Genomic DNA, 14,569 nt, shown 5'->3' with positions numbered 1-14,569 from the left:
GGCCCTTGACCTACCATTTTAACTAGTAAGATCATTTTGCCTCCATTTTACAAATATTTTAATCATAACTGTCAAAACATTGATGAATTTTCATTTAGATATAGTTCTCTGCCCACTTTTCTGTACTATGCTAATCAGCCATTTCAAATTTTCCTCATTTTTAATTTTGTTGAGATCATTTTTAGGTAGATTTTTTTAAAGATTTATTTATTTATTTGGAAGGCAGAGTTACAGAGCAGAGGCAGAGAGAGAGAGAGAGAGAGAGAGAGAGAGAGAGAAATAGAGTTCTTCCATCTGCTGGTTCACTCCCCAAATGGCTGCAACAGCCAGAGCTGAGCTGATCTGAAGCCAGGAGCCAGGAGCTTCTTCCAGGTCTCCCATAGGGGTGCAGGGGCCCAAGGACTTGAGCCATCTTCCGCTGCTTCCCCAGGCCATAGCAGAGAGCTGGATCAGAAGTGGAGCAGCCGGGACTTGAACTGGAGCTCATATGGGATGCCAACACTGCTGGTGGCTTTACTTGCTACACCACAGCTCCGGCCCCAGGTAGATTAATTCTTTCCTGGAAAAACTTTACAATGAGGATTTGGTTCAGCATTGAAATTTGTTCCACAGGCCGGCGCCGCGGCTCACTAGGCTAATCCTCCGCCTAGCGGCGCCGGCACACCGGGTTCTAGTCCCGGTTGGGGCGCCGGATTCTGTCCCGGTTGCCCCTCTTCCAGGCCAGCTCTCTGCTGTGGCCAGGGAGTGCAGTGGAGGATGGCCCAGGTGCTTGGGCCCTGCACCCCATGGGAGACCAGGAAAAGCACCTGGCTCCTGGCTCCTGCCATCGGATCAGCACGCTGCGCTGGCCGCAGCGCGCCGGCCGCGGCGGCCATTGGAGGGTGAACCAACGGCAAAAGGAAGACCTTTCTCTCTGTCTCTCTCTCTCACTGTCCACTCTGCCTGTCAAAAAAATAAATAAATAAAATAAAATAAAATAAAAAAAAAGAAATTTGTTCCAGACACATCTTACTGAGCTTTCACATCTGCCTCTGTAGTTTCATGAGTGCTCATTATTTCCAGCAAGTGAGGCTTATTTTGGGGTTAGTTTCTGTAATTCTGAATGCTATGCAAACATGTAATTTTCCATTTTTTTCTTTTTTGTGTAAGATAATTTTACTGAGTAGAATCTTGGCCATTTTCAGTTTTATATTGTACTGATTATTTCTACCAAAAAGAATCATTGTGAATTAGATAATATTATCAGTGAGAACATAGACACTTTTTAAAAAGTTATTTATTCCTTTGTTTGTTTATTTATTTGAAAGCCAGAGTTTCAGACAGGGAGGGAGAGACAGAGACAGAGAGAGATACTCTGTCCACAGGGTCACTCCTCAGATGGCTGTGACCACCAAGAAAGGCAGGGCAGGCAAAAGCCAGGTGTTTCATCCGGGTCTCCCATGTGAGTGGCAGGAACCCAACACTTGGGCTGTATTGTGCTGCTTTTCCCAGGCCATGAGCAGAGAGCTGAATTGGAAGGAGAGCAGAGACAATTGTAAATGCTTACTTTAAATTTATTTTCATCTAGTTGAAAGCCAGAGCAACACACACACAGACAGATCTTCTATCCACTGGTTTGCTCCCCAAATGCCCACAACAGCCAGGACTGGGCCAGGCTGAGGCCAGGAACTCAGAATGCAATCCAACTTTCCCTTGAAGGCAGCAGAGATCTGGGTACCTTGAGCCACCACCTACTGCTTTCCGGAGTGCGCATGAGCAGGAAGCTGGATCAGAAGTGGAAGAACTGGGCTTTGCACCAGGCACTCAGATATGGGATGTGGGACTTGCAAACAGCAGCTTAACCGGCTGTGCCACAACACCTGCGACCTCACAGATACTTTTACATGTGGAGAACATTCACAACCATGTGTGTAAGGCTCAATTTGTTAAATCTGATTTTAAGAAAACTTGAAATCAACCCTTTGAAAATTAAACACCTTATAAGCAAATTACATATCCTTAAAATTTTAAACTGCAGTTAAGTTTTAGTATGGCTGATTCTTATGAATAATTCAAATATCTTAAAGAGCAGACGAAGCACGGAGGAAACATAAGGGTTCCTTGTGAAGTTAGTAAAGTGCCAGCTTTCCGCCGCTCACTTGCACAGCGTCCTCCAAGGCCCCATCTTTTCTCTATACAGCCCTTTGAGGGCGTTTTGGTTAATGACAGACCTCACATACAACGGTGATCCTGGGGCGGGCGCTGTGGCACAGTAGATTAACACCCTGGCCTGGAGTGCCGGCATCCCATATGGGTGCTGGTTCAAGACCCGGCTGCTCCACTTCTGATCCAGCTCTCTGCTGTGGCCTGGGAAAGCAGTAGAAGATGGCCCAAGTGCTTGGGGCCCTGCACTGCAGAAGAAGCTCCTGCTTTCTGGCTTCGGATCGGCGCAGCTCTAGCCGTTGCTGGAGAGTGAACCAGCAGATGGAAGACCTCTATCTCTCTCTCTCTGCCTCTCCTCTCTCTGTGTAACTCTGACTTTCAAAAAAAAAAAATAAATGAATCTCTTTTTTAAGATTTTATTTATTTATTTGAGAGGTAGAGTTATAGACAGTGAGAGGGAGATACAGAGAGAAAGGTCTTCCGTCTGTTGGTTCACTCCCCAGATGGCTGCAACAGCTGGAGCTGTGTCAATCCGAAGTCAGGAGCCAGGTGTTTCTTCCCAGTCTCCCATGTGGGTGCAGGGGCCCAAGCACTTGGGCCATCTTCCGCTGCTCTCCCAGGCCATAGCAGAGAGCTGGATTGCAAGAGGAGCGGCCAGGACTAGAACCAACGCCCATATGGGATACCAGCGCCACAGGCGGAGGATTAACCTATTGTACCACGGTGCCAGCCCCATAAATAAATCTTTGAAAAAAAAAAAAAGAAAGAAAGAAAGAAAAATTGCTGGTTCCTTGCTTCAGGCTTAGCCCAGTCCTGGCCATTTCAGAAGTGAACCAGCAGATAGGAACACACACACTGTCTATCTATCTGCCTGTCTCTCTCTGTGTGTATATTTCTCCCAAAGAAATAAATTTGAAAAAAAAATTTTAGGTGCAACACAAAATACTTGATAATGATAATAGACAACTATGTTACTGGTTTATGTATTTTCCAGCATATATTTTTATCACTCTTTTAGAGAATACTCCCTGTACTTATTAAAAAAAAAAAAAAGTGTACTGTGTGGGCCGGAGCTGTGGCACAGTAGGCTAAGCCTCTGCCCGTAGCACCAGCATCCCATTTGGGTGCCAGTTCATGTCCTGGCTGCTCCTCTTTTGATCCCGCTCCCTGCTAATGGCCTGGGAGAGCAGTGGAAGATGGCCCGAGTGCTTGGGCCCCTGCACCCACGTGGGAGACTCAGAGGAAGCTCCTGGCTCCTGACTTTGGATCAGCCTGGCTTTGGCCATGGTGGCCATTTGGGGAGTGAACCAGCAGATGGAAGACCTCTCTCTCTGTCTCTCCCTCTCTCCGTCTGTAACTCTGCCTCTCAAATAAATAAATAAAATCTTTTAAAAGAAAGTTTACTGTGAAACTGTATCCTGTGCAGTGGCCTCCTTAGTGTTGGTCAAGTCTCTTGATTGCACATTGAGCAATTGATCCATTTGTACATTTGTGTATATGCTCTGTGATGTTTGCACAACCATGAAATGGCCTAGTGACACACCACTTCTTTTAAAAAAGATTTATTTATTTATTTGAAAAGCAGAGTTACAGAGAGAGAGAGAGAGAGAGAGAGAGAGAGAGAGAGAGAAAGATAGGGAGGCAGAGGCAGAGAGAGAGATGTCTTCCATCTGCTGGTTCACTCCCCAGATGGCCACAATGGCTGAAGCTGTGCTGATCTGAAGCCAGGAGCCAGGAGCCTCTTCCAGGTCTCCCACATGGGTGCAGGGGTCCAAGCACTTGGGCCATCTTCTACTGGTTTCCCAGGCCACAGCAGAGAGCTGGATCGGAAGTGAAGCAGCTGGGATCCGAATTGGCTGCCTACATGGGATGCTGGCGCTGTAGGTGGAGGCTTTGCCTAATATGCCACAGGGCCAGCTTCCCCTCTGCCCCACTTCCAATTCCAACTTTGTGCTTGTGCGCATTCTGGGAGGCAGCAAGTGACGGCTTAAGTACTTGCATCTCTGCCCACTGCGTGGGAGACATGGGTAGAATTGCACACTCCTGGGGCTGGCGCTGTGGCATAGCGGGTAAAGCTGTCACCTACAGCACCGACATCCCATATGGGCGTTGGTTTGAGTCCCGGCTGCTCCTCTTCCTATCCAGCTCTCTGCTATGGCCTGAGACAGCAGTAGAAGATGGCCCAGGTTCTTGGGCCCCTACACTTGCATGGGAGACCTGGAAGAAGCTCTTGGCTCCTGGCTTTGGATGGGCCCAGTTCCGGCCGTTGTGGCCATCCAAGGAGTAAACCAGCAGATGGAAGACCTCTCTTTCTCTCTTCCTCCCCCTCTGCTTCTCTGTAACTCTGCCTTTCAAACAAATAAATTAATTAAAAAAAAAAAAAAAAAAAAAGAGTTGCACAGTCCTGGCCCAGCCCTGGCTGTTGCGGATGTCTGGGGAGCAAACCAGCAGAAGGAAGATCTCTTTCTGCATTTCAAGATAAGTAAACTAAATCAAACATTACATTAAATTAAAAAGTTTAACATAGCCTGTTAGAGTCACGTGTGTGTTTCTATTACTCTTTATCTCTGGAATTTTCTGTTTGGAATGTCACCATGAGCTCATGACCTTTCACAGATTCAGCCTGTCCCAGTAACTGACAATAACAATACTAAAACACTTTTTTTGTTAAAAAAAAAGTTTATTTATTTAAAGATTTACTCATTTATTTGAGAGGCAGAGTTACAGAGAGAGACACACACATACACACTGAGAGAGAGAGAGGGAAAGAGAGAGAGCAGGGAGAGACAGATAGATCTTGTATCTGCTAATTCACTCCCCAAAATGGCTGCGAAAGCCAGGGCTGGGCCAGGCTGAAGCCAGGAGCCAGGAGCTCCATCTGGTCTCTCGTGGGTGGCAGGGGCCCAGGCACTCAGGCCTCATCTCCTGCCTTCCCAGTCACGTTAACAGGGAGCCGCCCTGGAAGTGTAGTCAGGACCCGAACCAGAGCTCTAGTATGGCATGTGATACAGTGGCAGCTGAACCTGCCAAGCCACAACGCTGGCCCCAATGTGCAAATACTTCTTTTATTACAGAACTATGTATCCTTTGCCTGAAATGCTTAGGACTAAAAGTATTTCAGATATCAATTTTTTAAAATTTTAGAATATTTGCATATATATAAAGAGATATCTTGCGGATGAGACCCAGGTCTAAATACTAAATTTGGGGCCGGTGCCATGGCTCACTTGGTTAATCTTCCGTCTGCGGCACCGGCATCCCATATGGGCGCCAGGTTCTAGTCCTGGCTGCTTCTCTTCCAGTCCAGTGGTCTGCTGTGGCCCGGGAGTGCAGTGGAGGATGGCCCTGCACCCGCATGGGAGACCAGGAAAAGCACCTGGTTCCTGGCTTTCGATCTGCGCAGAGCCGGCTGTAGCAGCCATTTGGGGAGTGAACCAACGGAAGGGAAACCTTTCTCTCTGTCTCTCTCTCACTGTCTATAACTCTACCTGTCAAATAAAAATAAATAAATAAATACTAAGTTCATTTATGTTCCCTATACATCTTCTGCTCATCCACTGAAGGAATTCATAGAATAGTTGTAATGATTTTGTGCGTGAAGCATTAGTTTCACGGTGCGCAGTTTCCTGTTTGGGGCATCGTGGCGTTTAGCTGCTGGAGTTCTGATTTTGGGGTCACAGATGCTCGGCCTGTGCTGACGCTACAGTAGCCCCCTCTTGGTCACTGCTGCTTCCTTTGTCCCAGCAGCGCTGCTGGAGTTCTTTGAAGTCCCCTGGTTTTATGGCAATGAAAGGTGTCCCAGTCCCATCCACCTGACTTCTCCCTGCACGGAGTCGTGGACCTGCCGCCTTCCCTCGAGTGCAGACCGGTGCACACGAGACTGGCAACGACTGTCACTGGCAGAACACAGCTGCTGCTGAGACCCCCTTTCTGGCAACTATTTTTTAAGGTTAGGAGTTTCCAATTTCATATAGCATGTCACACACAGACACACAGAGACACACACCCTGATACACAGGTAAGGAAACCGAGCTCTCCAGACTTTTCCACATCACACCAGCAGGTGACAACAAACACACAAGGCGGCAGGGGACAAGGTGCAGGGTCCCCACTCGCCCGCCCGGCTGGCCCAGGACTTCCCAGCAGGGGGCCCTGTGACACAGCAGATGAAGTCGGGCTTGGGACACCCGCCTCCTCTGTGGGAGGGCTGGTTCCGGTCCCCTGCACTGCACTTCCGATCCAGCTGCCTGTTAATGGATCTGGGAAGCAGCAGACAAAAGCTCCCTGCGTGGAGGATGAGCAACGTTGACCAGAGAGCCTCCATTTTGAAATTTGAAATGGAGTAGCTCTGGCTAAGCCCAGTAACATCGGAGAAGGACTTAGAGCCATCGAATGACCTCAGGGAAATATCAGACTACATGAATTTAAGGATGAAGAGACAGCTCCACTCAAATTGGCTGATAAAACAGGAAGAGGTGACCCTGGCCGACAGTGGGCGGCTGCCACGCTGCGCTCTGTCCAGTCACTGCGAGCAAGTCAGTCTGGAGGGACCGCCACCTGCAGGAGCTCAACACCCAGAGCACCCCCGCAACAGCCCCTTCCGTCCCTCCCCTCCGCCTCGCAGGGTGTGAGTGATGTGCGTTGCTGACTGACCTCGCACATTTGCTGTGAGTGATTTGTTTGTGTGTGCTTGACTAATCAATCTGACATTGCGGAAAGACACAGAAGTGAGCAGCTGTCTCCTGGGAGAGGATATCCCCCGGGTACGCATCTTGTGCTCAGATACTCACATCCTTGAGTCCCGGCCGCCCACGTGGGAGACTCGGTTGGAGTTCCTGGCTCTTGGCTTCAGCCTTGCCCAGGCCCAGCTGTTGTGGTTTTCTGGAGGATGAACTAGCAGGTGGAAGATTTCTCTCTCTCTCTCTCTCTCATTCTGCCTTTCAAATAAGCAAATCTTTAAAATAAAATAAAGCAATAAAATGGAATGTCCTGTGTCCTGGCAACACCCTCCAGCCTGTGTTCCTTCCCAGTCACATCCAGATGACAGAGGTGGTGGCCTCTGGATGATACCTCATTGCTGCTATAACCTTGAGTGCTGCACTGAGCTGTCAGCTAGGTCACAGAATGAGTAAAGACAGGGGCTGGGCCTGACCTCAGCTCCAGGTGACCCCTGAGTCCAACTCTTACCCATGACACTTGCTCTTTTCCTGAGTGTCTTTTTTGCCACATCTGCCATGGCACTTTAAAAATATAGAATGACATTGTCCGGGGCCAGCGCTGTAGAGCAGTGGGTTAAAGCCCCGGTCTGCAGAGCCAACATCCCACATGAGCACCGGTTTGAGTCCCGGCTGCTCCACTTCTGATCCAGCTCTCCTGGGAAAGCAGTGGAAGATGACCCAAGTGCTTGGGCCCCTGCACCCATGTGGGAGACCTGGAAGAAGGTCCTGGCTCCTGGCTTTGGATTGGCCCAGTTCTAGCTGTTGTGGCCATTTGGAAGTGAACTAGCAGATGGAAGACCTCTCTCTCTCTCTCTCTCTAACTCTGCCTCTCAAGTAAATAAATCTTTTTTTAAAAGTCAACCTTCAGGAGAAGCCCCACTTAAAGAAGACCCAAATACATTGTATATTTGAGGCCTCCCGGGTTTCATCATTAGCTAGTTTTCCTTTGGACCACTCACTGCTGCTGCAAAGGGGAAAATCCGATAATCATTCTCTGATCATGGCTCTGCCATGGCTTCTTTGACTCCCCATGACCTCTGGGGGAAAGCTCAAGGCCCCGTAAGTGACATCCAAGCTGGGCGCCATCACAGGTATAATTTTACATTTATTGCATACATCTGCCTAAAGCCTGTCTCTTTCACTACACTGCAGACCACTGCCGTCTGTCATTGCGTCACCTGCACCTGCCACAGTTCTTGGCACACAGAAGCTACTTAAACACTTGTTAACTGAACGAGGGAATGTGTGCACACAATAGAGCCGTGTGTCCTTGCCTGGGAGTGCCTGGGCTGGGTGTCAGCATTCATGGGTTCTACCCTCCCCCATTCTTGACTGTGGACTGAGCCCTCCATGGACTTGACCCTCAGGGCAACTGTGCAACCTGGCTTCTGGGAGGCCCTGAGGCCGGGAATGGGCAAAGGTCACTGACACCACCTGCCCACTCCCGGATGGCTTCAATGGCTTCGCTTCCGCAGTGTTTGTTTTACAGGCACTGTGAGGTTTCAGGACCCAAAGGCCTACCACAAGCGTGTGAAGAATGCTCGCCTCTTGCCAGCTTTGTATGCCTTTCTCTCCGGAGAGGAGATTCTTCTGGAAACTACAGTCGCCAGCAGCGAGATGAATGCTTTGGCTGATTTGAAGAGGAGCTGCTTTGTATTCCAGAAGGCAAACCAGTCAGATTTCTCTGCTCACTCACCTGTCCCAGAAAACCCAGCACAGGCACGCTCGGCTGCTCCAGCCTGGCCAGGCAGAAGCCACAACCGCGGAGGGGGCAGGTCCCCGGCCGAGGGCAGAGTGGAGGTTGAAGCTGGGCAGATGGGTGGAAGAGTGGCTCCCAGGTGCCCCCAGCTCACTCGCTCTCGCTCCCTTTTAAGCTCTGTTGTTGCCAACTCAACTACCCTAGGGGGCGCTGGCAGCCCTACACACGTCCACTGCCCTCCTTCCTGCCCTGACCCAGGAGCCCCCTCAAGGTGCCCTTGACACTTCCGCAGGGCTCAGGTGCAAGGACAGCCAGGCGGCTTTGTCTGAGTGAAGTTGGCAGAAGCTGGTCCTGAGCCCTCGGCCCTGGGCCCCACGGGGAGGTTGTGATGCCCTCCTTGTCCTTGCAATGACCCCTGGCCCGGCACAGGGATACAGCTTTAGGCTCTCATCCTCTGCAGGTGCAGCTGAGCCCGGCAGTCCCGGCGGGCCGAGGTTTGGCTCTGGGGGGCTTTGCCAGGCCGAACCTTGCTGCCTCCTGGTGTAACGTCCACCTCTCCTGCTGGATGCGGCTCCATGAAAGAGAGCTTTACATTGCTCAGCTTGGGTGCCCAGGCATGAGCACTAAGACACGGGTCCCCAGGCATAAGCACTAAGACATCAAATATTTATTATTTCAGATGTTTATTTCTTATTTAAATTACAGAGAGAGGTGGGGAGATCATCCATCCGCTGGTTCACTTCCCAAATACCTACAACAGATAGGGCTAGGCCAGGAGACCACAGCCAGAAGTCTGGAGCCTCATTCGGATCTCCATGTGGGTATCAGGGATAGTCACCTTCCGCCTCCAGGATGAATTATTAGGAAGCTTGATCCGAAGTGAAGGAGCCAGGGCTTGAACCGGCACTCCAGCTCGGAGGCGGGCATCCCCGGAGGCAGCTTGAGCTGCTGCACCACAGTACCTACTCCCGGCAAATATTTATTGAGCCCGAGTCCATGCTGGAGGGCTTCCTGTCTGAGACGCTTTGGAAACACAGCTCAGGCTGGGCCAGTCCAGCCCCTCTTCCCCAACCTCCCCCTCTAGGAGGCCCAGAGACCAAAGCCTGGAGGTAGCTGTCTTCAAGAAGCTGCGAGCTTCCACTTATCACATCCTTCTCTGATGGAAGAACTCTCAGCTACCCACTCAGGACGAAGAGAGAGAGAGAGAGAGAGAGAGAGAGAGAGAGAGAAACAGGGGTGCGCACTGGGCTTTGTGGTTAAGAAGCCTGTGTCCCTCCCATATCAGAGTGCCTGGCTCCTGACTCCAGGTGTTACCGGAGAATGGCAGGGTCCTTGTCTTCACACAAGAAAGAATTCAGGCGTGAGACAGAGAGTAGTGGAAAGCAAAATAACAAGGTTTATTAGGGTAGGGACATCTGCAAGAACGGATGGGCACCTCTCCAGACAGGACCTGAGAGAGAGTGCCCAGTCGCTCAGACTTGGGGGGGAGGGGGGCGAGGTTACATGGTTGAGTGGAGAGATTACACCTGGGCAGGCCAGGCGGGCGGTCAGCAGAGAGGTAGAGGGCTGAGCGTGCAGTCCGGTTGAGGCCAGGGGTTTTTAAGGAGATGGGTCTCTGTCTTCACACATCTCCTCCTGAAACAAAGGATTTTATGGCTGTAAATATTAAGAAGCTCCTGAGTTTTCCCCTGAAGGTATCAGACAGGAGGAAGCCTAGCTGGCCATCCTGAGTTCAGAGGAAGGGTGAGCAGGACCCCTTAGAGAATGGGGATCCGGAGCAGGGTGTTTGAAATGCAGATACTGGGCTGCATCTGGGAGATTGTGGAAGATTTGTCAGGCAGAAGGGGCGGGGACCTCCACCTGGCAGGTTATCAGGTAAAAGGGGGCAGGGCAGGATGTGAATGCCGGGCTGTCCCTGAAACATTATCGGGATGACTTTGAGATGTAGATGCATATGCTGGCTATAGACGTCTTCTCTTTAGGCCTGTCATACACACATAAGCTCATGTCTAACTTCCTACCTAACACAGGTTCCTGCGGATGCAGACCCTCGGAGGCAGTGGTGACGGCGTGAGTAGTTTGGGTTCCTGCCCCCTGGGTTGAGTTCCTGGCTTCTGGCTAAGGCCTTAGTCTAGCCCTAACCATTGTAGGCATTAGGGGAGGGAACCAGTGGATGGGAATAAAGTATCTCTCTGTCTTTCTCTGTGTGTCATTTTTAGATTAAAATAATGAAATTATTTATTATAATAAACAATAAAATAAAAATAAATAATGAAAATAGCAAGACCAGAAACTACCCAACTGATTACCCAGCCAGTCTTTTATTTCCTCTCTGCTTCTAATAACTCGTTCCCTAGTACAGGCTTCTTGCTGGTTTTTCTGAAAATCCATCTTCACTCAGCCAGTGTAATCTTTCTTTTCTCTCCTTCCTCCCCCTGCTTTCCTCAATTCCTTCCTTCCTTCTTTCTCTCTCTCCCTATCTCTCCCCCCACCCTTCCCCCATCTTACCAGGCTTAGTTCACTGTCCTTCCCTTGTGTCGAACCCTGTGTAGTAGCCACAGCTGGGTCCTCTGCACGGGGACCCTGGCGTGGGTCTTTACAAGATGACCTGTGACTTCCGGATGTGGAGGTGTGGTGAACACAGTCTCTTTCCAGAGGGCAGGGCCAGATTACCGTGGCACGTGCGGAGGGTGACCTTGGCGAAGCAGCCCCTGGCTGAGACGCAGCAGCATCAATGCCAGCCAACAGCACCAGCTTCTGGGGGCAGAGGCCGCGAGGACGCCAGCGCCCCTGCGTGTGGGGCTGAGGCAGAGCAGGACAGGGCTCCAGCATCCGGTCACCTTGCAAGGCCCTGAGTGGGGCTTGCCGGTCTAGCTCCCCAGTAGCCTCTCCACACAGGCACAATGGACAGCCTGGCCAGGCCGATGGCCCCTTGGAAGGCAGTGGCCACCTCCTCGGAGCACTTCGCACTCGGGTTGACATGACCACTGTGGTCCCCGACGGCAACCAATGCCTTGAACCTGGGCCCTGGCCAGCCAGCTGCTGCATTTACACTGTCACAAACTTCAAAACCTCTTCCTTCAGGGATGCCACCAGGAAAAAGTCAATGATCTCAGACTCTCTGATGGCAGGGAGGAGAGATCTCCAGGAACTTGATCTTCATGTCCTTGACCCGGCGGCCCAGCTTGGTGACAGAGGAGCCACTCTGGCCTCAGCCCAGCCCTGACCCTGACCATGAGTCCTGCCCTGGATGCCCCTGGCGAAGCCTCTGCAGAAGTGGCCGCAGTTTCCCGTTCCAGGGCCGCCCACCATCCTGCTGCACCTGTGTTATCCGCCATTTGGTGTTCTCTCAGAGGGGAAGCCAGTGTAACCTTTCTGAAGGGCGAGTTGGGTTGACCTCAGCCCCAATTGAGACTCCTCCACGGCTCCCCACAGCTCTCAGCTCAAACAAGTGAGTCTGGCCTGGCTCCAGCCTGCTTTCCGGCTTCAGGACGCCAAGCCCGACGCAGGCGGTTCCAGCATCTCTGTCTTGGTGGTGTTGCTCCTTTGCTTGGGACACCCTCCTTCTCCTCCTTTCCCCTTCTCCTGCTAATCCTACTCCTAGATCAAGAGTCAGCCGAGGGGCAGCCTGCAGTGCCGGCATCCCATATGAGTGCTGGTTTGAGTCCCGGCTGCTCCTCTTCCGATCCAGCTCTCTGCTGTGGCCTGGGAAAGCAGTAGAAGATGGCCCAAGTCCTTGGGTCCCTGCACCACATGGAGACCTGGAAGAAACTCCTGGCTCCTGGCTCCAGTCATTGCACCCATCTGGGGAGTGAACCAGTGGATGGAAGGCCTCTCTCTCTCTCTCTCTCTCTCTCTGCCTCTGCCTCTCTGTAATTCTGCCTTTCAAATAAATAAATAAATAAATAAATCTTTAAAAAAAAAGAGATTCAGTTGAGGAGCAACCATACCTTATGTGCCTCACCACGCAAAGCCACAGAAAGGACACACGACCACCTGAGACGTCTTTTTGCCAAAAAATATCAGACCTGAACGTTATCAAACCCCCAGGTGTATAGGAAATATGGAGCACAAGGAACAAGTTCAGCAACCAGCCAACTCCCCCACAACGTGGGAAATTCATCAAATAACTCAGTTCCTTTGACAGAGAATTAGGAAATGAAACAAGTGGCAGGTTAAGAGAGGTTTGAGAGATACGCTAACCACGGCCAGCAAGTATATATATCAAGGTCACATCACTAACCGTCAGGGAAATGCAAGTCGAAACCACGCTGAGATGGCGTTAAGCTCAGTTGGGATGACTGTAATAAAAAAAAGATTAGAAACAACAGCAGCTAATGCTGGCAAGGATGTGGAGAAAGAGAAACTCTCGCCTACTGTTGAGATGGATGCAAATTAGTGCAGCCAGCATGGAACACGTAGGGAAGTTCCTCACAAAGCCTAAACATGACCCAAAAGCTGGGGTGTGGGTGCACGTTAGCAGGAAGGCGACTGGCCCTCCTGTGTGCCACACAGCACTCCTCGCGGTAGCCAAGGTAGGAACCGACCGCGGTGCCCACTGGGGGATGAGGCACGAAGGAAACGTGCCGTAGATTCACAGCAGGATCTTACTCCGTCATGAAGAATGAAATCCTGACGTTTGTAGCAACGTGGGTGGAAGTGGAGGCCCTTACGCTAAGTGACGTAAGCTGGGCACACAAAGATGAATGCCACATGTTCTCACTTATATATGGAAGCTAAAAAATATTGATATCAGGGGCTGGCGCTGTGGCATAGCAGCTAAAGCCTCTACCTGTGGTGCTGGCATCCCATATGGGTGCCGGTTTGTGTCCTGGCTGCCCCCACTTAAATCCAGCTACCTGCTAATGGCCTGGGAAAGCTGCAGATGATGGCCTAAGTGCTTGGCCACCTGCATCCATGTAGGAGACCAAGAAGAAGCTCCTGGCTCCTGGCTTCAGATCGGCCCAGTTCCAGCTGTTGTGGCCATTTGGGGAGTGAACCAGTAGATGAAAGACCTCTCTCTCTGCCTCCCCTTCTCTCTATAGCTCTCTCAAATAAATAAGTAAATCTCTAAGAAGAGTTGACTTCATAGAACTAGAGACTAGAATAGTGCCACTAGAGGTAGGGGAGAGGAGGGGACAGAGGACAGAAGGGGGTTAGGTATTGGGTCCCAAAATACGGTCAGACAGGAGTGTGCTCCAGTGTTCACAGGCCAGGTGTGTGAGAAATTACATATTTCTATATGTGCATTTTACATATTAACTATATATTTTCTAATTCATTATATGTTTTATAAAGAGCTGCAAGTCAAGAGTTTGAAAGTTTCCAACACAAAGGATTGTTGACCGTTTAAGGAGTTGCAGATGCTGACCATCTTGACTTAATCACCATACATTATAAACATGCGAAGGATTTATCACACTGTATCCCATACATGTGCAATTTTTATGTGTCAACTAACAAGAAAGAGGGAGGGGCTGGCATTGTGGAGCAGTGTCCTAAGCTGATGAAATAATCCGGGTCAGGAGGTCACGGTCACTGAAGCTGGTGGTGGCTACATGCGGATTTCTTACACCATGGGTTCCATTTTGTGTTACTTCTTGTTTGATCAGTTCTTTTTCCTTTTAGATTTATTTATATGAAATGCCCACAACAGCCAGCTCTGGGCTGGGCCAAAGCCAGCCCAGAACTGCCTGCCACATGCATGGCAGGGACCCAGGCACTCGGGGCCATCATCTGCTGTCTCCCAGGTTCGTGGGCAGGGAGCAGAATGGGGGGGAGTGGAGTAGCTGGGACTTGAACCAAGTCCTCCCATGTGGGATGCCGGTGTCCTCCACAGCACCTTCACCTGCTGTACCACAACACCCACCCCTCTTTTTTTTTTTAATGAAGTTTTCTTGTTAATATTTGTTGATGATAAAGTATCCTCTTAATTTAGAATGAGAAATCCTTTTGTGCTGAGGTTTCCTTTTAAGCCACATGTTATATTATCTTGAAAGAATAATTTCAA

The sequence above is a fragment of the Oryctolagus cuniculus genome, chromosome 7, assembly GCF_964237555.1.
Source record: "Oryctolagus cuniculus chromosome 7, mOryCun1.1, whole genome shotgun sequence".
Lineage (NCBI taxonomy): Eukaryota > Metazoa > Chordata > Mammalia > Lagomorpha > Leporidae > Oryctolagus > Oryctolagus cuniculus.
This window is presented reverse-complemented; position numbering follows the sequence as displayed.